Consider the following 21,919-nt stretch of genomic DNA (forward strand, 5'->3'; position numbering starts at 1 on the left):
ATGAGTTGGGTAGTTAGCAGACTGGGAAACTGCTGGCCCTGAACCCAGATTGTAAGGGTGGTATCTAGCATGTCCTCTGATTGTCTGGGGGGCCACAGGTGTTAATAAGCTTCCTGGGACCCCAGCCTCCTCCTCTGTCAAATGCCAACATTTTGTACTCACCAGTCTCTTCAGTGTGCTTGCACTTGCCCAGTACTGTTACAGGTACTGTACTAATGCTCACACATGCCCTTAACTGCACAGAGGTCATGTTACCACACCATTCACCAACAATACAACTGAAACATCCAGTGGGTTAACTCTCTCATGGTCACTGTCTTAGTCAGGGTTTCCACTGCTGTGGAGAGACACTGTGACCATGGCAACTCTTATAAAGGAAAACATTGAATTGAGGTGACAGCTTACAGTTTCAGAGGTTTATCCCATTATCATCATGGTGGGGGGGCATGTTGGCTGGGACTATGATGGTGTGCAGGCAGACATGGTGCTGGAGAATTCTATATCCTGATGGAAAGGCGACAGGAAATGAATTGGGTCACTGGAAGTGGCTTGAGCATATATGAGACTTCAAAGCCTGGCCCTGTAGTGGCACACTTCCTCCAACAAGGCCATACCGACTCCAGCAAAGCCACACCTCCTAATGGTGCCACTCCATTTGCTGGCCATTTTCTTTCAAACCACCACAGCCACTTCACTGACAAATGGTAAATGGGATGCAAGCCAGGTGGTCTCATTCCACAAGGTAAGCAGCCTCTTCTTTCATAGGCTACCATGGCCAAACACACCCTCTTGGCAGCTGCTGTGTAGACGGAATACGTCTGACACCAAGAGGTACCTAACTGTAGAACTTTCCTTGTTACTTTGACCAGATACACATGAGAAAGCAGAGGTTTATTTTGCCTCGTGCTTTACGAAGGGATACGATCATCATGGGAAGGTCTGGAAACAGGGGCATCTTTGAATACAAAGTCAGGAATCAGAGAGTGGACAGGAAGTGGGGCAGGCTGTAACAGTGCAAGGCTCTCCCTCAGTAACCCATGTCCTCCAGCAAGGCTCCATCTCCTACGGATATGACAACCTTCAGAAACAGCACCACTAGCCAGGGACTAAGTGTTCACAACTTCAAGCCTGGCGAGTGCATTTCACTTTCAAACCACAGCACTAAAGCTGCAGGTTTCTTTGGCTTCCTTCCCATCTGTGCCTGCTCTACTTACCTCCTTGTGGAATACCATCCAATCAAAAGCCCAACAGACAACACGAAGAAACAACTGGCGGGGATTCCATTTGGGAGGTTGGCGAGTACCACCAGACATGCTGGTATCCCTCCCTCTAGGAGTGTCAGGGTCTGCACATCTATAAGCCGTCTGTTATGACGTTAGTGTGGTCACACACACACACACACACACACACACACACACACACACACACACACACACACACGCATGCACACACACACACACACACACACACACGCATGCACACACACACACACACACGCATGCACACACACACACACACACACACTCACACACATGCACACACTCACATACATGCACACACTCACACACTTACACACACACACAACTCTCTCTCACATGCATACACACCATGCACATACATGTGCACACATGCCCTCCATGCTGTCTTGATAAAAATTAAGAGTGAGAATAAAGTTAGTTTTCTTCTTCAGCCATTCAAAGCCTGTTTTATTTCTCCAGAGACATTTTGAATCTGATTCCAAGAATATGCTTGGAGTTTATTAAGTCTTTGGGACAAACATGGGTGAAGAGAAGTCAGTAAAACAATGCACAGATCTGAGGGCAAGAGAGATGCTGAGATGTGGGATGTGGAGCAAAAGTTTCTAATGAAGGCAGAGACCCTGACCGAGAAGGAGCTAGGACAATCCTTGACTGGGCAGTTCAAGTTTTAACAAGGAAGCCCACGGCTGACAAGAGATCAGAGCCAAAAGGCAGACCTGGAGGTTTCCTTTATGACTTTAAGGAAAGAGCTATTGAAGATGGGTGTGGAGAAAGGAGGCCAAGTGGAAAGATGAAGACAACATATTGTGGTCTGTAAGACCCAGTGCGTGCTCACAGGATGGGGAACCTAATAAAACAGATGGCCTGTAGCAAGAAAAATAAAAGACCCAGAGACAGATGCTAGGGTTCAAGCTTCAAGCTGAAGATCAGAAAAGCAAAGCAGCCAGCCACAGCTCTCACCTCTACCTCAGCTTAGACCAAAGGGGCGATCCTCAAACTGCTCCCAATTTCACTGCTCCTCAGATTCACTCAGACTGCTATGCTCTCCGCAGTGTGGCTACAGACTCCTGAGACTGAATGCCTCCACCTTTTATACTCCTCAGATCCTGGATTAAAGGTGTGAGTTCTGTTTCACTCTCTGGTAGCCCAGGGTGGTCTTGGACTCAGAGATCCATCTGCCTGTCTCCTGAGTCCTGGGATTAAAGGTGCGTATCACCACTGACTGATCTCTATAGCTTGAGGCTGGCTTTGCTTTCTGAATTCTCAGGCAAGACTTAATAAATCATAAATAATATATCATCACACAACCATTTTTAATGAGTTCTTTTTAAGCAGAGAAGTGTTGTGTTCATTTTTCTTGTTGTTTTACTAGGCTTACTCAGCTACATTATGGAAGATGCAACAGAGAAGGACAAACATGGAGGCAGAAAGACTGCCTAGGAGGCTACAATTGAGGTAAGAGATGATGTAAGAAATGGAAAGGAGAGAAGGGATGGAACGAAAAGGTACTTAGGGGCAAACCTGGCAGGCCTGGGTATGCATCAGAAGAGAGCAGGTCCAGGACACTACTTTGTTTCAGGTTTGAGAAACTGGACAGAGGCAGCACACGAGCTTTAGGGGAGAAGTGAAATGCTGGAGAAATAATGATCTGCCGTAGATGCTGGTATAATGACTCGCTGCCATGCTCTTAGGAGCCCCCAGCTATTTACATATGATTTCTTACAACTGGAGGTCCAGATGTGATATAATGACTCATTGCAGTGCACTTAGGAGTCCCCAGATATTTCCATATGCTTTTTACAACTGGAGGTCCAGATATGGTATAATGACTCACTGCAGTGCTCTTAGGAGTCCCCAGATATTTATATATGCTTTCTTAAAACTGGAGGTCCAGATGTGGCTTTGCTCCCTCCTTCGGCTTCCCTCATGAGAGTCCTGAGCTCACAATGCAGCAGAGCCTGAAGCCTCACGGTGCTGATGGCATCAGTAGCTGTTGATGACTCTGGCTTCAACTGTCCTGGCCAGAGTGTCCAGGTGCTTCATCTGAACTCAGCTCCTATTGGGACATCAGGCTTCTCATCCCCCAGCTTCCTGCTTATATCAAACAGAACATCCCCCTTTTAAGGGTAAATTCTGCAGGATTGCTCTGGAATCCATTCCTGGACAAGGCCTAGGGCTTTCTCCATTCATCTCAACCAGTGTTGAACATGAGCCCCCCTCATTGGAAGTCATTTTATGTAAAAAAAATCCTAGAGTGGTCTGTGCTGTTGTCAATTCACTCAACAGACATACAAATTGTGATTTTGGTAGACTCTAAGACAGCCCAGTGCAAACCCAGGGATGATAGAAGAATCTGATTTAGGAGACAGGACCAGACTGCCAGTTGGGGAGTTGTTAGCACATAGACTCTACAGGTTGTGGTTATTCCCAGAGCTATAGCCAGGGAAGAATTTGAAAGGTAAGGAAAGGGGGCCCAGGGACAGAAGCTTTGGGCATAGGTATTTTTTAATTTAAACAATTATTTGCTATATTTTATACATAAAAGCATTTTGCTTACATGTATGTATGTATACCACTTGCATGTATGCCTGGTACACTTAGAGGTCAGAAGGTATCTGGTTCCCTGGAGTTATGCTTGTGAACCACCATGTCAGTGCCAGGACTAAACATGCATGATGTAGGATGTCCTTCTGTATGCTGTGACTATGTGTTTCTCTTATTGGTTGATAAATAAAGCTGTTTCAGCCAATGGCCAGGCAGAATGTATGTAGGCAGGAATTCCAAACAAAGACAGAGAAAGAAGGAAGGCGGGGTCAGATAGACACCTTGTAGCTGCCAGGGAAGATGCTCTGCAAGATGCAAGAGCATCATCAGTAAGCTACAACCATGTGGTAATACACAGATTAATAAAGATGTTTTAATATTTTAAGAGAGAGCTAGCCAGCTAAGAAGCCTAAGCCATTGGCCAAACAGCTGTAACTGATAATTAAGCCTCAAAATGGTTATTTCATAAGTGACTGTGGGGACCAGGTGGGTGGAGAAAAAACACTCTTAACCACTGAGCCATCTCTTCAGACCCTGGACACAGATTTAAAATGATGGTCAGAAAGGCAAGCTGTCCCTGACAGGGAGATGGTCAAATGTAGGCAATAAAATGGGGGATGCTGGTATCACAGAAACTAGTGGTAGGTATGGTTCTCTAAGATTGGATCAATACAGCAAATGCCCTCGGAAAGAACAATTTTCATTCAGCAATGCCAGGACGGTTAAGATAGAAAGGATTCAGCTGTGAGGGAGAGATAATAAATAGAGACCATGCAGGAAGGCAGCCAAAGAGTTTTGGTCATCCATGGAGGTAATGTAGGGTTAAAGGGGAGGAATTTTATTCTTAAATCCTTAGGCAAGCTAAGCCACCTCCTGAATGAAGCATTACTAAGGTGCTGCGTGAAGAGGTGTCCATATTTTATCAACAATCATCTTTTCCATGTGGGAGGAAGAAGCATATATTTGAATAAGGAAGGCAAGAGAGAGGAAAGACAAAGGAGACAGGATGCTTTTATTGCTTCATTTGCTGTAGAAGAGAGGGATGGGATCACAGATGGGGGGTGGTTTTAGACAAGGGAAAGAGCCCCCTTTCTGCTGTCCTAGGAGGGAGGATGGGCAGGTGTTTCAGGAGTTAACTATTGTGGGCAAGGGTTTGAAGATATAAACTGGGAGCATCCACTCCTTTCTTTTCTCTCTCTCCCTCCTTCCCTACCTTCCTCTCTCTCTCTCTCTCTCTCTCTCTCTCTCTCTCTCTCTCTCTTTCTGTCTTTCTTTCTTTCTCTCCTTCCTTCCTTCCACTTTTTCTCTCCTTCCTTCCTTCCTTCCTTCCTTCCTTCCTTCCTTCCTTCCTTCCATTCTTTCTCTCCTTCCTTCCTTCCTTCCTTCCATTCTTTCTCTCCTTCCTTCCTTCCTTCCATTCTTTCTCTCCTTCCTTCCTTCCTTCCTTCCTTCCTTCCTTCCTTCCTTCCTTCCTTCCTTTCTCTCCTTTCTTTCTTCCTTCCTTCCTTTCTTTCTTTTGTAGCCATAGAGTTCTCTTCCTTAGTTTGTATAGGCTAAAGTTCAGGGCTTTCATCGACATAGAAAAGGTTTTAATGGTTACCCTGGGGATTGGAAGAGCAAACTCATTAGATTGCCATGCGTGTTGGGGATCATCTTGGGATTAATGACAAGGACTTGATGGCAGCACCAGTCTGTTGAACAGTGAAATCATTCCTACAGTTTAACAGGTTCTTAGAGGGAGCTATTTCTAAAAATCACTGTCTCCTCACTTGGGCCCACAAAGTAAAGAAGCAGGATAAAGGCCAGCACTCTAACCTTCATTTTGTGTCTGTCTCCTTCCTCTTAGACTCCCATGCCACACTGCTTAGGCATGTCCATCACCTAGAGGATGTGTGCCTGCTTAATCTATGTCATCCTCCTTCAAGGCTGGAAGCACAGAGCTAAGCCATTGTCCTAAATGTGAAGTCACCCTAGACTGAGGGAACACCAGAGTCTTGTAGGACAGACCACCTCTGAGAAGAGGGTAATGGTCTATAAAGGCAAGCTTTACCTTGAAGCATGAATAATTATCTTACTGGAGCGATCTTGGCCCAGCAAGTAAAAAGGACTTCCTTGGATCACTTTCATTCCTAGAACTGAGACAGCGATTATCAGACCACCTTGACCAGGACTGCTTAATTATGTACACCTCTTGTTCCCTGTCCCAATTCTTCCTTTCTTTAAACCTAAAACTCATGTAAGTCCCCTGAAGGCAGACTCGGGAGGTCACTAAACCCCTTTATCTGTTCCACCCAATGGACTGATTAAATCTCCACTTTTCACTATCACTTGCCCCTTTAATTGATATATCAGGGTGGGCGGCCAAGCCTAACCTGTTAGAGCCACTGGAGACGAGGCTTTTCCCCTAAAACTGGTGACAGCAGGACTTAGCACCTGTTCACTGGCCAGGAGCCAGTAGTCAGCTCTAGGCACCAGGCTAGGGGTGTGTTCAGCTTACTATGATGGAAGGACAATGGGCACATGGAAGTGACAAGAGACTAATCTAGATGTTCTCCATAGCTGTGGTGTTTGGAAGCAGGTGAGGCTGGTTTTGGTTGTCACCACGGATGGGGAACACCATTTGGGCCAGGGATGAAAAGTAGCCTTCAGTGTTTAGAAATAATGGTCTTCTCAGCATTGCCAATCACAGCCACTGATGGAGAAACCATGAGCTCTAATTAGTTCAAATAGAGGGGAGGAAATCAACAAGTGGGAAGGCAGGCAGGTCAAACAACAGGAAGACCAAAGCCAAATGGGAGAGGCTGTAGGTGTGCAAGACGGATGAGCTAAATGTGATCAGGTAGACAGTGGGTGTCTAAGTCCTTGATTTCAGAGATGAGCTATTCTCCCTTGGAGGGAGACTCCCCAGCTTAGTCCTCTGAGAACAAAAGCCAAGACGGTACTCCATGTGCAGAGACTTTGCCTGGAGTAGACGACACAGGAGGGTGCCTCTGGAGTGTGTGTTGGTGGGTGGCTCAGATTGGGGTAAAGGACTGACACACTTGAGAAGGGAAAGGGAGGGTACGAGGGTGGGACAGGAGTACTAGGCTGAAAGGGAATCCCCGAGCAAAGAGCACCCACCAGTAGAGTCCCATTGAGGGCAGGATGGCCAAACAATGGGTGTCGGGATGGGGTGTCAGAGCAAGGCACCCGCAGGGCTGCCACACAAGGGTGTCTAGACAGACAAAAGAAGTTCAAGCTCTAAGCTAGAATTCTGCTGGGCATTCAGGTCCGTAAACCATCTCCTCAGTTTTCCTATATTCCAAAGATATCAGGAAACAGAAATTGTTCTGAAAAACATTCATTCAACCAAAGAAGAAAGTCCAGTTCCCACCTCCCCCAGGCCCCTTGTTCCAGGTTCCTGTGGCCATCTTGAAGTTTACAGAAAACCAGCCCTAGAATGCACATAGATTTAGCTGTGAGACAGCTAATAGGTGTGTTCTACCTTGTGTTGTCAAAGATATCATCTACTAAATCCATGTTCAAGTGATGACCAAGTATCAAAACAAATCACAAAATAAAAACTCATAATGTTTTAAGTTTATGTTTTGTGTTAGGCCCCATTCATAACTCTCCTGAGCCACACAAGACAGGTTGTATACACCCAGGCTTTATCAGGTCTTTAACAGAGGGAAAGTGACCTTGGGCCCCAAGTTTGCCTCAATTTCCTGTTAGTGTTTCATTCAAGTCTGGGTTGAGAAGAAGAGGGCCTTTAATGTCCTCCATTTTGAAACAGGAAAGAACATGTATTTATTTATTTATTTATTTATTTATTTATTTATTTATTTATTGTATTCAGTGAGGTCCTTATCCATTCTGGATCCAGCAGAGTTCTTTGTTCATGGGTTTATTCTGTGAAGGATTTGCAATTGGAGCTTCTGAATCTTTCCTTTGGGCATCAGCTTCAATCATGACTCCTGCATGCTGTAAACACACGAAGCTATCTCACAGCTAAACTGCATACATCTTCATGTCCCCTCACAATTTCCTACAAGTTATCAAATGACTTGTATGGTAGTCATGAAACTGCCATCTTCTGTTTTGGCTGAACTGTGAATAGACCCATGTTTCTTTGCCAGTTTCTGCTCCCCAGTTTCTCTGGGACATGGGGAAACTGAGGGCAATGGGTTCATTGACTGTCCAGTGGTGTTCTCTCTTAGATCTTGTATTACTCCCATGCTAGACCAGATACCCTAGTGAACAAGTGGGTGCAGGTGAACAGGCTTGACCGTATGGTTACCGAAGGGCTGGGCACAACATCTCTTGTCTCTCTTCCCATCAGGGCTCCAGCCCAGGATCACAGTGTTAAGAAGGATATTTGTCTCTTATAGATCTTTCGTTGTTTCTAATATTATATCCTTGTCATATGGTATTAATGTCTTGTGTTTCCACTCTAGTTGGTAGTATAAACCTGGGAGAGCAGGACCTAAGACTGAGGCGGACTGAAGTCCCATGCAATAGCCAACTTAATTCATAGCATCAGATAACTTATACTCTGAGGGTTATCAGAGTCACCTGGATAAAGTATAAAATCACAAGGACAAGCCGTACATGGTAAAAGCATGCTTTTCCATAGAGGCATATAGCTAAATAACAAGGCCAGCTGTAACGAATAATCTGAAGTAAACTCACTCCTATCTGCTACACCTGGGAGGGCATGATCGCAGGTTCCGAGAGCAACAATGTTACGGAGGAACAGAGGTTACACGACTCCTGTCTTGTTTATTCCGAGTTTTTGCACAGCTTGGTTCATGGACTGTGTTCCCACACCTTGTCCACTCAACCTGCCATGCAGAAGTTTGTCAGTGAACTGCTGTGTAAATATCAAGAAGCTATAAGCAACAGAGCCCCTGGGCTGAAGCCTGCCTGAGGGCCAGAGTCCAGCTGCAGCAACTCAGCGAGGGAGGTAGGGAAAACACTGTTAAATGGCTTCTGTCCTGTGGGTCGCTGTGAGATTAAATGACATCTCAGGGGGAAGACTCGTTCAGGACAGGGTGTGCAAATGGCACCTGGTATGTGTGAACTACTTTCAGCGCAGCGTTTCTTCTGTAAATGGTACTTGGTATGTGTGAACTACTTTCAGCATGGCGTTTCTTCTGTAAATGGTACCTGGTATGTGTGAACTACTTTCAGTGTGGCCTTTCCGCCCCTTCCCATTGTCAAGGTGAACAGAGCTGTGCTCCAATAGCTGGATTGTTTTCACTTTCCATATTAAACTCAGTGGCCTCCACTGTGATGACCCTTATTTTTCTGTTTTGCTTTGTAAGTAGTCTTTTTTTTATTTTTATTACTTTATTTAGAGTGTGGGGGTGGGGTGCATGCATGAATTCAGGTCAAAGGACAACTTGGAGGAGGTGGGTCCCAGGATTGAATTAGGTCATCAGGGTTGGTGACAGGCCAGCTCATAGGGCCCATCTTGCTTTGTAAATCTCCTAGTAGCATGTCCAGATTCCACTTATTCCCATCATACAGCAGATAAAGGTGAAGTGAGGCAACGGCTGCCCCACAGACACCGTCAGAGACTCAGCTCTGGATTGCTGGATGGGAGCGAGAAAGGGGGTGTACTCGAACAGGAGCAGGCTGGGTTTCACCAATCTATATAACTATCACCCTGGACCCATGCCTTCTCTGCCAGGAAGCAGAAGCAGCTTGCTCTCCTCCCAGAACAAAGCCTGTGCTTGTGTGAGTGTCTCCAGAGAGAAATGTGTTTGTACATTAGACTGGTAATTAAAGGCTCCCAATAAACGCAGTCTCATTACTCAGCTTAAAGAGCTGCCTACATGGTGTCTGGCATGGCGTCAAGTGTCTGCTTGTGCAATACCGAGGTTGTGGCTTTGCGGCTGCTGGAGGAGGGCACAGTTGGTGTATGAGGAGTTCTCCTTCTCCGTCTTGTGTATGGTAGGCTGAAGGGACAGGAGCAAAGCGCTGCACCTCTCAGCTTTCATTGTTCTCCTCTCCAAATGTTTCAGTGGACTGCTAAGATGCAGCCACTGTCTGGTCTGCTGTCTGGTTGACTGAACATTAACATTGCTATAGTCAAATGTCAGGAATTTGACAGACTGCACAATTCCCAGGCAGGTTACATACACTCCTGCAGGGAGAAGGCTGCTCCCTATCACTCTAGTCAGGATGCAGAGTCCTTCTGAGTCAAGGTCACATACAGGAAAGATGATCACTCCAGTTCCTTCTGCTCAAAACTGAACACGACGTGGTTTCTGTTTCCTTCTTTCTAAAAATATTCCTTCCTCTCTCCCTTCCTTCCTCCCTCCCTCTCCCTCCCTCCCTCTCTCCCTTCCTCTCTCCCTTCTTTCCTCCCTCTCTCTCTCTCCCTTCCCCTCTCCCTTCCTTCCTTCCTTCCTCCCTCCCTCCCCCCCTCCCTCCCTCCCTCCCTTTTCTTTTGTTTAGGGTGCCGTGTACTCCAGTCCAGCCTTGAACTCCTTAATGCTGCTTCAGATGACCTTCAATGCCTGATTTTCCTGACTCCACCTCAAAAGTGCTGGGAATACAGGAATGCACCACCACATCAGGCCAAATACTTCTTATTAATCACTTCCACTGGCTAAGAGAATACTTGGCTTTCTTAACTGTTTTCTATTTTGCAAAGTATTTTCACTGTATCTATACTTTTTTCTTTACTGTCTTATCCACGTTAGGGGTAATATTCAAAGTTACCACCACTACAGCAGCTGATTTTTATTGACCGCTTTCTTTGTACCAGGGACTATTTTGGTTGAAAGGAGGAGACAGTAGAAATTGAGAAGCCAGAAGAGAGAACATAGTCCTGAGCTTGCTCTGCAAATATGCATTACAAGGGTTTGCTGGGGAAATCAGGAGGCATAGTTCTATCTGCTCCTTATATCCAAAAGCTGATTTTGGAACAATGGCTCTTCTAGAGGACTAAGGGTGAGTTCTCAGCATCTTTGTTAGGCAGCCTGCAACCCCCAGTAGTTATGGTTCCAAGAGGTCCAATGCCCTCTTCTGGCCTCTGTAGGCATTGCACTCACATGCACAAAAAACACATACATACGCATATGATTTAGAAATAAAATATTTAAAGAGACAAACTGATTTCAATTTTTTCCATTTTTCTTTTCATGGTTTTCAAGGCTTTCTGTGGTTTCCATTCTCTGAATTATCCTGGGAAGGACAAATCACTGTAATAATATCCATCAGCACCAACGGGACTCAGTTACTATGCATTGTGTCTCTAACAAGAAACTTCTGAAGAGTCTCTCATTTAACTATCTCAACAACCCAATTAAATGGGTATGGTGTTTTATTTCTATTCTCTATAGGAGACTGAGCAACAGGCGAAGTGACCTGCCTGAGAGCTCAGAGATGAAAAATCAACTCCAATGCTCATGTGGACCACAACATCCCTCTTGGTCACTTTAAACCTGAATTGACCTCAGCCATCCTGAAACCTCTTTGCTCTGTATGACAATATAAGAGACTCAAAGAGGTCAAGTGGCTTCCTAAGGAAACCAGGGTTTAGACTTCGCTGTCCCTGTGACAACCTAAGTCCAGAATTAAAAACAAGATAACAAAACAACCAAGCCACAGCATGTCATAGAAAGCATATTACAGAATTAAATACACATTTAACATTATCACTAAAATATTACATATACTCACTAAATGTTTAATAATTATATATATGTATATATGTATATATATAATTTTCCTCTGTCTTTTTTTAATCATATTCTCACTATTTAGCCTAGGATGACTTCAAACTCAGATCCTCCTGCCTCAGCCTCTAGGGTGCTGGAATTACAGCTGTGTGCTACCGAACTGACCTGCAACTATTCTTTAATTATGCTTTTTACAGTTAGGTAGCCAATAATTCAATTTTATTAATTTTTTCTCCACAGAAATGTTTATTTTTCTATATAATCCAGATACTCAATTGTTTTGGCCTTCTTACTCACCAGCTGGCTGGCTGCTTTTGGCCTTTGAGAATTCACCTCCAGGGGTAGAGCCCACTTTTCCAAGTTCTGCCTGTACTTTGGCTGCCCTCCCTATACAGTCTATTAGAATTATTTTATAATTAACGGGGACTCTGGGGGGAAGGCTTGGGTTTGGGCTTTGGGTGGACTGAGATCTTCTATCTATAGCTTACTCTGGACAATAGAATGTAACCCAATACCACACAGAACAATGAGGGAAATATGCTACTTGTACCAGTAATGAAATAGTTCTGACACTGAAGAAAAGTTGTTCAAGCTGAGGTCTTCTACAAGCTCCCAAGGGAGTTTAGGCTATGAAAGTAGATTTATGGAATTACCCCTGAGATTATCATCCACCATCTATCTGTTTTGAGAGAGGGTCTCAAGTATCCCAGGCTAGCCCCCAATTCTGTGTAGCCAAGGATGACCTTGAACTTCACGTTCTCCTCCAGCTCTCAAGCTACAGGTGTGCACATTGACACATCTAGGTTTTAATGTAGTTGTGGGGATGGACCTCAAGTTTAGCAGGCCATTTGCCAACCAGGCTATGCCCAACTCCCCATCACCCACCATTTTGTGGGCATGACTGAAGTTTTATTTATTTCTAACTTAGTTATATGAAACACTTTCTAAATATTCATGGCAGTGACAAAGGGCTTTCTCTTTTAGAGGAAGATGTCTTCTACTCCATGTGCACATTGCAACAACCAATCACATCCACCGAGTATGCTTACCAAGTGTTCAGGAAGCCAGGGCAAGGGCACATGCATGTGCCACACACTACAGAGGCCAGACATGTCCAGATGATCACCAATAAAAATGATTGCTGAAGATACAATGCTATGGAGCTTGAAATGTCACAATTTTTTCAATGATTCTGTAAAAATGAACTTGTAATCACATGTACCAGAAAGGAGCCCATTTCTGACACACACATACATACACAGAGCCCATATATATACACACCCATACACTCACAAACACACACACTCATAAACTCACACACAGGTGCACACATACTCACAAACACATACACACACTCACAAACTCACACATATGCACACAGACACAGAGCTCATTTCTTACACACAGACATACCCACAAGCTCTCTCTCTCTCTCTCTCTCTCTCTCTCTCTCTCTCTCTCTCACACACACACACACACACACACACACACACCCTTATAGACAAAGAAGTTACCAAATCTCCAGAAAGTGCCAGTATATTGTTCTACATACAACTTTATTCACTCTAAAGCCCACAATTCTCCACCCAGCCTACACATCATGTGTCACCTCCTTAACCCCCACACTCTATGCTTTTAAAGCTCTGGTGCCCTCAGAACTGAGAAGTAATTGGTCACTCTGGGTTGGAGATAAGTTCTCTCTGTAAGTGTCCTAGAGATTCTATTTAGCTAGCATTGACACCCAAAGGAAATATTGACCCACCAACTGAAGGCAAGTAAGGCCAGGCTTGAGCAAATCTTATTGTTTGTAAAAAATTTGATAACAATGAACGTGATGATGAAGAGCTCTTTATAAATGAGAAGTCCCAGCCAAGTGTTACCTTCTTATCTCACCTCTGGAGAGTCCCAAAGGAGCCACTGTACCTCTCTACTGGCTTATAATCCACCCAGGAGTGCTGAGCCCTTCTGCTGAAGTAGGGAGAGAATACTGAGTTGATTATTTTATAATTAAAGAAAGCTCTGGGGGAGAGATTTTGCCCAGGAGCATAGCGTTGCAAACTGGGTCACCATGAGCTGAAGTCCCGTTCATCCTCACCACCAGGAAATACCTGGCAGGTCCAATGTTCTTTCTTTACTTCCTAGTTGGCTTTCCCAGTGATTTGTTTGCATCCAGAGAGGCTTCATAACACATCTTGTTTACATCTGCCCATGTTTCCCCAGCTGCCATGCTGTTGTGAGAGAAAAGCATACATTCTCGGGGAAACTTTTGCACATCTGTGGCTCTCAGTCCTGAGAAATGACCTGGGAAGCATTCCAAATCCCAGGTGCCCTGATTCTGGTCAAGCTGAATTCTATCTAAATCTCTGCTTTCTTTCTGAGAACTCCTTGTGATTATAAAATACAGCCAGGGCTCCTGCTTCCGAAAGCCAGGTCCTGACCCAGCATTGCCTGGGAGCTTGTTAGAAATGTAAATTCCCAGGCACCACACTGGATCCACACTCTCAGACTAGGGATCAGCCTAACAATGAGTGGTTCTGTTTTGTTTTAATTTTTTTGTTGTTGTTTTGTTTTGCATTTTTAAAGTTATCAGTCTTAACAATCTAGTTGGTACTAATATGCTATAAACTCTGAAATTAGTCTGTGGGGGAATCATCAGGCAGGTACAAACTATTTTTTGTTAAAAAGCACCTACTCTTCTGTTGGGCCACCAAGTGAGACATGGTAAAGTCTGCTCTTTCTGCCTCCACCTTCATCACTGTCTCTTTTACTTTAGGTCGCCTATTTACCTCTGAAGGTAGGAATCTTTTTTTCTCTAAGATTTATTTTTCTTTTTAATCATGCATATGTGTCTATGTGAGGTCAGGTGCCCCCCAGAGGCCAGAGGCATTAGACATCCCTGTTCCCAGAAGCTGGGGGTAGCTGGCAGCTGCCCAGTGAGGGTGCTGGGAATAGAACTCAGGTCCTCTGTAAGGCTCTTTACTGAGCCATCTCTCCAGCCCCTGTGTAGGAATCTTTATCATTCAGGGAGTAGCTCTCTAAAAACTGGTGACACCCACTCCAGGGTAAGGACACACAGAGATAAGCATAATTGAGACATCTTACTGTCAGATCTTTACAGTGTCCTGTTTCATAGCTGTCTCCCAAAGGCACATAACTCCAGCAGTGTCCTAGACTTACATCCACCCTGAATTCCAGGAACAGCCAAGTCTTATGGGACAGGTCACTTCCTAGACAAGGCAATTATCTGAAGATATCTGTTACCCCTGAAGCAGAGCTCCTGAGGCTCCAGCAATGTCAGGAACCAGAGCATTCCTAATAGTGAGTGATGTCAGGAAGGAGGGTGTTCCTAATAGCAGATAGCAGGCAGGCAGAGTAAGTAGCTCAAGTGAGCCTTTCTGTTTTATAAGATTTTACATCCAGGCACCGCATGAGTGCTGACTGAGTGTAGAGAAGGGGTTTTATTTCTCTCCCTTTCCTCTTTGAGTAATCAGGAGAGTACAATCTTAGATGTCACCTGTGTCTCACCTTTCCGTTTCCCACATGTATTTGTCTATTTCTTAACAAGCACTGTGTGTGGGTTTGTTGCCCTGTTTGCTTTTTTTTTCCCTCTAAACCTTGAGGGTTTGTTATTGTTGGGGTGGGGGTGGGGGGGACTAGTAGGCATTAGCAGGGACCAGTGTTTTCCTGTTCATCCAGAGCTGAACCTCAAGGCACTTCTGAAAATGGACCATTAATTAGTTTTTGTTTCTTATGAACAATAAGAATGTTTAGCCACTTTGTAGACCTAGACCCAAGACAGCAATCAAGCAGATCACATGGAATGAGACTTTTTTAAACAAACAAACGTATTTATGTGTATGTTCCTGGGTGAGTTCATGCACACCACATGCATGCAGGTGTCCTGGGAAGCCAGTGGGTCACCTGATATGGGTGCTGAGAACCAAACTGGGTGCCCTGCAAGACCAGTAATCGAGTAGGTAGGTGAGTGAGGGAGGGAAAAGGAGGGAGGGAGGGAGGAAGTCCTCTTAACTGCTGAGTCATCTTTCCAGGCCTTGACCAGGGCTTCTTGATTACACAGGCCTCTTGCCCACACATCAGCTCTCCCTGGATTTAAATCTGAAGTATATATAGTGACCAGAAGATATACTTGGGGTCCCTGGACCCCTTTGTGTGCACCTCTGTTAATTCAGTCTCTGTTCTCTGCTTTTCACCAGAACTCTTTCAGTGCCTCGGTATGGATGCGCCCACCCATCCCCACTTCCCCCCCATGCCTTCTTTCTCTTGCTCTCTCACTCCCTTTCCCCATATACACACAGACATTAAACTGTTGACTTTTTCTGCTTGCTTTCTTAGTAGCATAAAATCTCAATTCCCACTTCCTGGGAGCTCTTGGGAATAAAACGCTGAACCCTGACCCACCTGGGATGGAAACTCAAAAGTCACTTCGCATAGAACAAAATACCTTATGAAGCGATGAAAGCAAATTCTCTGCTCCCCTATAATTAAGGTGTGTACTTTAGCATTGTTTGCTGGGGCGAATCTTTCTAGTCTTTACCTACTGTTTCTATATGTGTTTAGCTTAAAACTTCCTGGAAAAAAATTATCCCCCAACAAGGCTTAATTAGATAGCAGGTTGGAGTTCCCTAGAGAAACCTATGATGCGATGAGATGAGGTGTTTATTATGTTGAATTGAGGAAAGGAGTCCTAAATATCCTCTAATTGAGCAGAGCTGAGGTAAACACTGAGGCTGGAGGAAGGCAGAGCTGAGATGACACAGGGCAGCAGCTTGTGCCAAGGCAAACAAAGATGACCTGCCATGACCTCTAACCTCCAGGGAGCTGTTTAAGTTTCAGGCCTGACATCTTTGGGAACAGGAGTTACTGAGAGGCATAGGTGATTCCTTCCATACAGAGGGAGTTCAAAGATGTGTCCTCCGCTGTCCTTCCCCCGCTACAAGGGAAATTCCGTAGACCAGTTGCATCCAATAGTTCATTTGATAAAGCAGAATAAAAACAATGGCCAAAGGAAGCAGGACTCAGAAAGGGGTCCAGGGATCCCAACCAACTGCAATCAGGCAGTGTTTATAGAAAAGGGGAGGAGAGAGCTAGGAAACACTCAATTGGCTACAGCCTAGTCCATCCACCAGTAAGTTGGTTGGACTAGCTTACCCGGCTAGTTGTGTTACCTGGTTAGTTGTGTACAGCTTAATCCGTCACTTAGCTGCAGAGCCTCCTACAACCAACCATAGTATACCCATGCAGTGTGATTAGATTCCATGGTGGTTTGGTCCCTTGAACCTAGTGCAGGTACCGAGTCTGAACCCAGGGTCTCCTGTAAGTCTTCCTCAGTACCTTCAGTTTTCAGAACTAAGTCACAGAGAAAGAAGAAAAAAAAGAGCTGATGTCACCATGTGTTTGCAAGGGTCTTACAATCTGGTTATTCAGAATGCTATTTTTTCCAAAGTCAGCAGAAGTATGGAGGGTGACACAGCCCAGCACAGCTGTCGGCAGCCTGAGTTCTCTAGTCACGAAAAGCTGGATCCCCGACTCTGAAGCCGAAAAGAAATTCAGGATGAGCCTGGATGGGCAGAGTTCAAGTTTATTAAAGGGAGATTTTTAGCATAGACTTAGTGTGTGGGTTGATAGAAAGAGGTAGTTGGGATGAACAAGACACACCCAAGAGCATGCATGTGGGCCTCTCAAAGGTGGGTTGCGCTTAACTGTCTTCTTTGCAGTAGCCATGCGTAGGATTTTCCTGGACTCTGGAGCTCTGTCTTCAAAGGCTTGCTAAGGAATCCAAATGAGACAATAAAGTGTTTCCTCTGGTTTTTGGATAGGATTATAGTCTATAAGACAACATCCTAGATCACAGTGGTTCAGGAAGTTAGGGTGTTTTCATTGTAAACAAGTTAATGGTTTTGTTTGTGATGCAGCCAAAAATATCTGGGCAAGGAATGAGACCCTATATGCTGAGGCCTGCCTTGTGGATTAATGCTATTTAAACATTCTTACTTGGAATACCTCTATAGACATACTGTCTCTATGTTGGCAACCTGCACAGTGAATGGTGTCTGTGTTGAATTCTTGACTAGCTGGTGAGGTTTCAGATAGACTCTGGACTCTGGAGTGAGGGGCCCCTTCCCATGTCCTTTTCCTTTGCCTTTTTATCCTGCCTCAAAAATGAAGCATGTCTGGTCTGCTAGATGGGGTACTAACATTTGATGGTATTTTAACATTTAATGCATTTTAATCCTCATAACAACACTGCAAAGGTAGTATCTTTGGCCCCAATTTCCAAATGAGAAAAGTGAAGGTCAGGTGGTTTGCAGACAGCTTTTAGAGCTGCAAGTTGGATGACAGACTGAAGTTCTAATGCAGATGTATCCAGCCTCAAGGCCTTCGTGGGCTTTCTTGGTCCAGCAGGGTACAACTTGGAGCTAGACTGTGTGGTTATTCAGCAGCTTTGTGTCCAACTATAAATAGATAGATCAGAAGGGCTGGAGAGATGGCTCAGTGGTTAAGAGCACTGGTTGGTCTTCCAGAGGACCTAAATTCAATTCCCAGCAACTACATGGTGGCTCACAACTGTCTATAGTGAGATCTGACATAAAGTTGCACATATAGATAGAGCAGTCATATATATATATATATATATAATATATATATATATATATACTTTTTAAAAATAGATCAGGACAATGATTAGAAGTGGATTCTTTGTGGTGTCTTTTTTTTTTAAAGAGGGCAACAGACAAAGGCTTGTTTTATTTTAATGGCTGATACACCTGAGGTCACAGGCAGCCCACTATGTACAGACTTGAGGGAAGCTTTATTTCTTGGTCTCTTCCTCCTTGGACAGAGTCTTGATGATCTCCTCTTTCTTGGCCTGGAGGCGCTCCTCCACCTACCACCCTCAGCCTGGTCAGCCAGGAGCTTCTTGTGGGCCTTGTCTGCCTTCAGCTTGTGGATGTGCTCCATGAGAATCTGCTTATTTTTGAAGATATTCCCTTTGACCTTCAGGTACAAGCTGTGGTATATATGGCGGTCAATCCTCTTGGATTCCCGGTATCTCCTGAGAAGTTGACGCAGGATCCCATCCTTAGCACCCAGGTCACCGTCTCGGGCATTCTCGCATTGGCGGTACCCTTCCGTTTCCCTATGCTCATATGCCTGCCCTTCCGTCGAGCTAAAGTGTTTTTCGGCATTGGGCCCGGGAATGAACAGTCACGGGCTTCCGGATGATCAGCCCATCTTTGATCAGCTTCCTTATCTGCTGACGGGAGTTGGCATTGGCTATTTCATTGGTCTCATTGGGGTCCAACCAGACCTTCTTTTTACCACAACGGAGGACGCTAGAGGCAAGCCTCTTCTGTAGCCTGAGCATACTCACGGCTGTGGATGCAGCAGAGAAAGGCCTCTGTGGTGTCTTCTACAGATCTCATGATAGCTTTTATCCCAGGTTACTGTCTTCAAAAATATATGGATAATGAGCAGCTATGGAGGACAGCAGTGGAGACAGCAGATTTGTTTCCAGATTAAAAGTGAAACTTCATCACCAACAGCATCGTCATCATCTTTTTCTCTGGAGCAAAAGCTGGACAAATTTACTCAGACCTCTGTTGTAAGTTTGAAAGTTTTGTCTTGTGGCTCCCTAGCCAATGACACACAGCCACCATGGCAGCATTCGCCCTCCTAGTCTCACCTAGTCTTGTTCAGCAAGACTGCTAGTGTGGCCTTTGCCTCTGATCTAGGTATCTCTTATCTTGTACCTGCAGCAGTAAAACCCCACATCAAGTCCATTTGCTAGATGGCAGGCAAGATGAAGGCTCAAAACGTGGACAGCCCTTACTGAACCCAGCCTCACGCTTTTGTATGCGTGCCAACGGGTCAAAGTCCCACACACATATCCTCAGCTCTGATTGCATGTGGTCAGCTGACTGAGGATTACATCCTAGACCCTTTCTGCATGCCCCATACTTTGTACCTCCCTGCTATCATCACTAACTCCAGAGTCTAGAAGAAGGCCGGTGGGACTTAGGCAGTGTGGGGTGTAAACTTCCAAAAGACTCAGGCTTACTTACATTGGGAAGGCCACCGAGAGTAGCTTTAGACTTTAGTAACTTAGGAAACATTAGTGTGGCACACACATTTTAGAACATCTTGTCATTATCATCTCTATGGTGGACACCACGACTAAAAATCAAAGTCAGATGACTCAGGACTTACCTCCTTGTGGTTCCTCCTCTCGGGACATACATACTAGGATAAATCTCCATCCCCCTCAGCTATGAACCCTTACTCCTGCTGTGATGCCCCAAGTGTGTTCCACCTCTCCTGAAGCCTATCAGTCAGACCCCACTCATGCAGTCATTGTTCATGTCTCAGTTCTTTAAAGAAGCCTAGTTGGACCAGCTAACACCTCCCTGGGGCTCTAGCTACTCCTGCCTGCTCACTTCATGCTCAGGATCTACCTTCCTCCTTCTGAAGATGTCCTCTACATGTTCAAGGTGGAATACACAGCATACAAACAGAAACCAGCATCCCTAACCATCCTGAAAGATTCTCTGCCATGGTTCCCCTTCGGCCAGCCTGTCAGCTGAAGGAGTTAAAAGGTCAAGTTACAGTCAATGCTACCCCTCTCCTTTTCCCCAGCCCATCTCAGACTACAGCTTCTGGTGAGCAGTGTCCTGTAAATGCTGTTACAACTGGCCATTGAGTGCCCTGCCCGGGAGCTTCGGATCAGTCCAGTCTTATGGCAGAGCACCAGCTAGCTTAAAAGGAGATGGGGAAAGTTATCAGATATGTCCAGATTTGAAAAAAAGAAATCACAGAACTAGTGCACACCACTACCCAAGGGTCAGAAGGGAGAAGAATAAACACATGTTGAAACTATACTCTGAGACATGCCTGTAATTCCAGCACTGGGGGTAGAGGGTCTGGAGTAGGGGGAGGAGGATCAGGAGTTCAAGGTTACCCTTAGCTGCATATGAGTTCAGGGCCAGCCTGGACTATATGAGACCCTATCTCAATAAAACCAAAAAGAACAAGAGAAAGTACTTACTATGTAGCCAAGGCTGGCCTCAAACTTTCAACCTTCCAGCTTTGGCCTCCTCAATGCTGGGATCGCAGGCTGGAGCCACCATGCTTGGCTGCTACACACTTTTTTTTTTTTTATCTATAGATAAATAAGAGAGACAGCCATCTAAGGAGTGAATGGATGACACTATTAACCAACCCTAAAACCATTCTGAATTGTGACACATGTTCACATTTAAAAATAACAGTGTGCTTTCATCATCAGGGTTTGGTTTATTTGTATAACAGAGAAAGAAAACAAATAAGATAAACATTTAGTTTCTTCTCATTTAAGGCAAACTTTTTAAATATTAGTACAGAGCTAGTATTGCAGCAACAAATGTTAAGTACTCAAGCTTTCCTTGGTTTTTATTTTATTTATTATTATTAATTATTATTCTTTTTCTTTTTCTTTCTTTCTTTTTCTGAGATGGGGTTTCTCTGTGTAACAGAGACAGCCCTGGCTGTCCTGGAACTTGCTTTGTAAACCAGGCTGGCCTCGAACTCAGAGATCTGCCCGCCTCTCGAGTTCTGGGATCAAAAGCGTGTGCTGCCACCACCTGGTGGTTTTTAATTATTTTTATATTCTAACTCTGCTGCTTGTGGCTTTCATTCCTAAGGTAGCCAGTGGCTCCATATGGCTTCTGGAGCTCCAGCAAGTACACCCCAAACCAGGAGTAGATGGATAAAAGGACAGCGCTAAAGGGACTCTCTTCCTTTTGGGAAGCCTTGGATCCACTGCAGTTCTGTTTCCGAGAGGGGAAGCGATAGGTGTTGGGTTGAGCAGCTTCGATTTCTTTTTAAGTTGGGCTACATGTTTCTGCTTTGGGATCTCTAATCTCATTATTCCACAAAGACAAAAGAGAAATTTGGTTTATTTCTTTTAGTCATTAAGCTAATAGTTACTACTTCCTTCCTCTGACATAACTACCATTTTAGAAACAGTACCCTAAACCAAACTAATTAGACAAAAATTATTTTCAATAAACCCATACTTGCATCTAGTGACTCTTATTTCTTTGATTGTTCATGATCTATAAGTGTGTGTGTGTGTGTGCGCGCGTGCTTTGGTACAGAAGTACCGATATCTGCAGAGGCCAGAGGTATTGGATCCTCTGGAGCTAGAGTTACAGGTGGTTGTGAGCATCCAGATGTGGGTGCTGAGATGCAAGCTTGGGGCTTCTGTAAGAACTGTCTATACTCTTATGGTCTTTAGGGCTGAGCCATCTTTCCAGCCCTGGTTTCTTCCTATTTCTTTTTTTTCTTTCTGGAGTTGGGGAGGTTTAAGACAGGGTTTCCCTGTGTAGTCCTAACTGTCCTGGTCCTGGAACTAGCTTGTAGATCAGGGTGGCCTGAACCTAGAGATTC

At 44.8% G+C, this 21,919-nt stretch overlaps 1 long non-coding RNA gene and 1 pseudogene across 5 annotated transcripts in view; one reads left to right on the forward strand and one right to left on the reverse strand.

The window, feature by feature from the left end:
* Positions 1–1,522: 1,522 nt before the first annotated feature.
* Positions 1,523–21,919, forward strand: part of LOC118238616 — a 176,770-nt gene continuing 156,373 nt past the window's right edge. For 2 of the 5 annotated variants that reach the window (XR_004769397.1, XR_004769400.1), the window contains exons 1-2: positions 1,523–2,464; positions 2,632–2,714. This is a non-coding gene — a long non-coding RNA (uncharacterized LOC118238616). Of the gene's footprint in view, positions 2,465–2,631; positions 2,715–5,649; positions 6,128–18,935; positions 20,371–21,919 lie in introns of those variants that run through there. The other 3 variants (XR_004769396.1, XR_004769399.1, XR_004769395.1) reach the window with 3 other exon arrangements.
* LOC100760359 lies at positions 18,291–18,884 on the reverse strand (annotated as a pseudogene).

This window comes from Cricetulus griseus, chromosome 3 (assembly GCF_003668045.3).
Source record: "Cricetulus griseus strain 17A/GY chromosome 3, alternate assembly CriGri-PICRH-1.0, whole genome shotgun sequence".
Classification (NCBI taxonomy): Eukaryota; Metazoa; Chordata; class Mammalia; order Rodentia; family Cricetidae; genus Cricetulus; species Cricetulus griseus.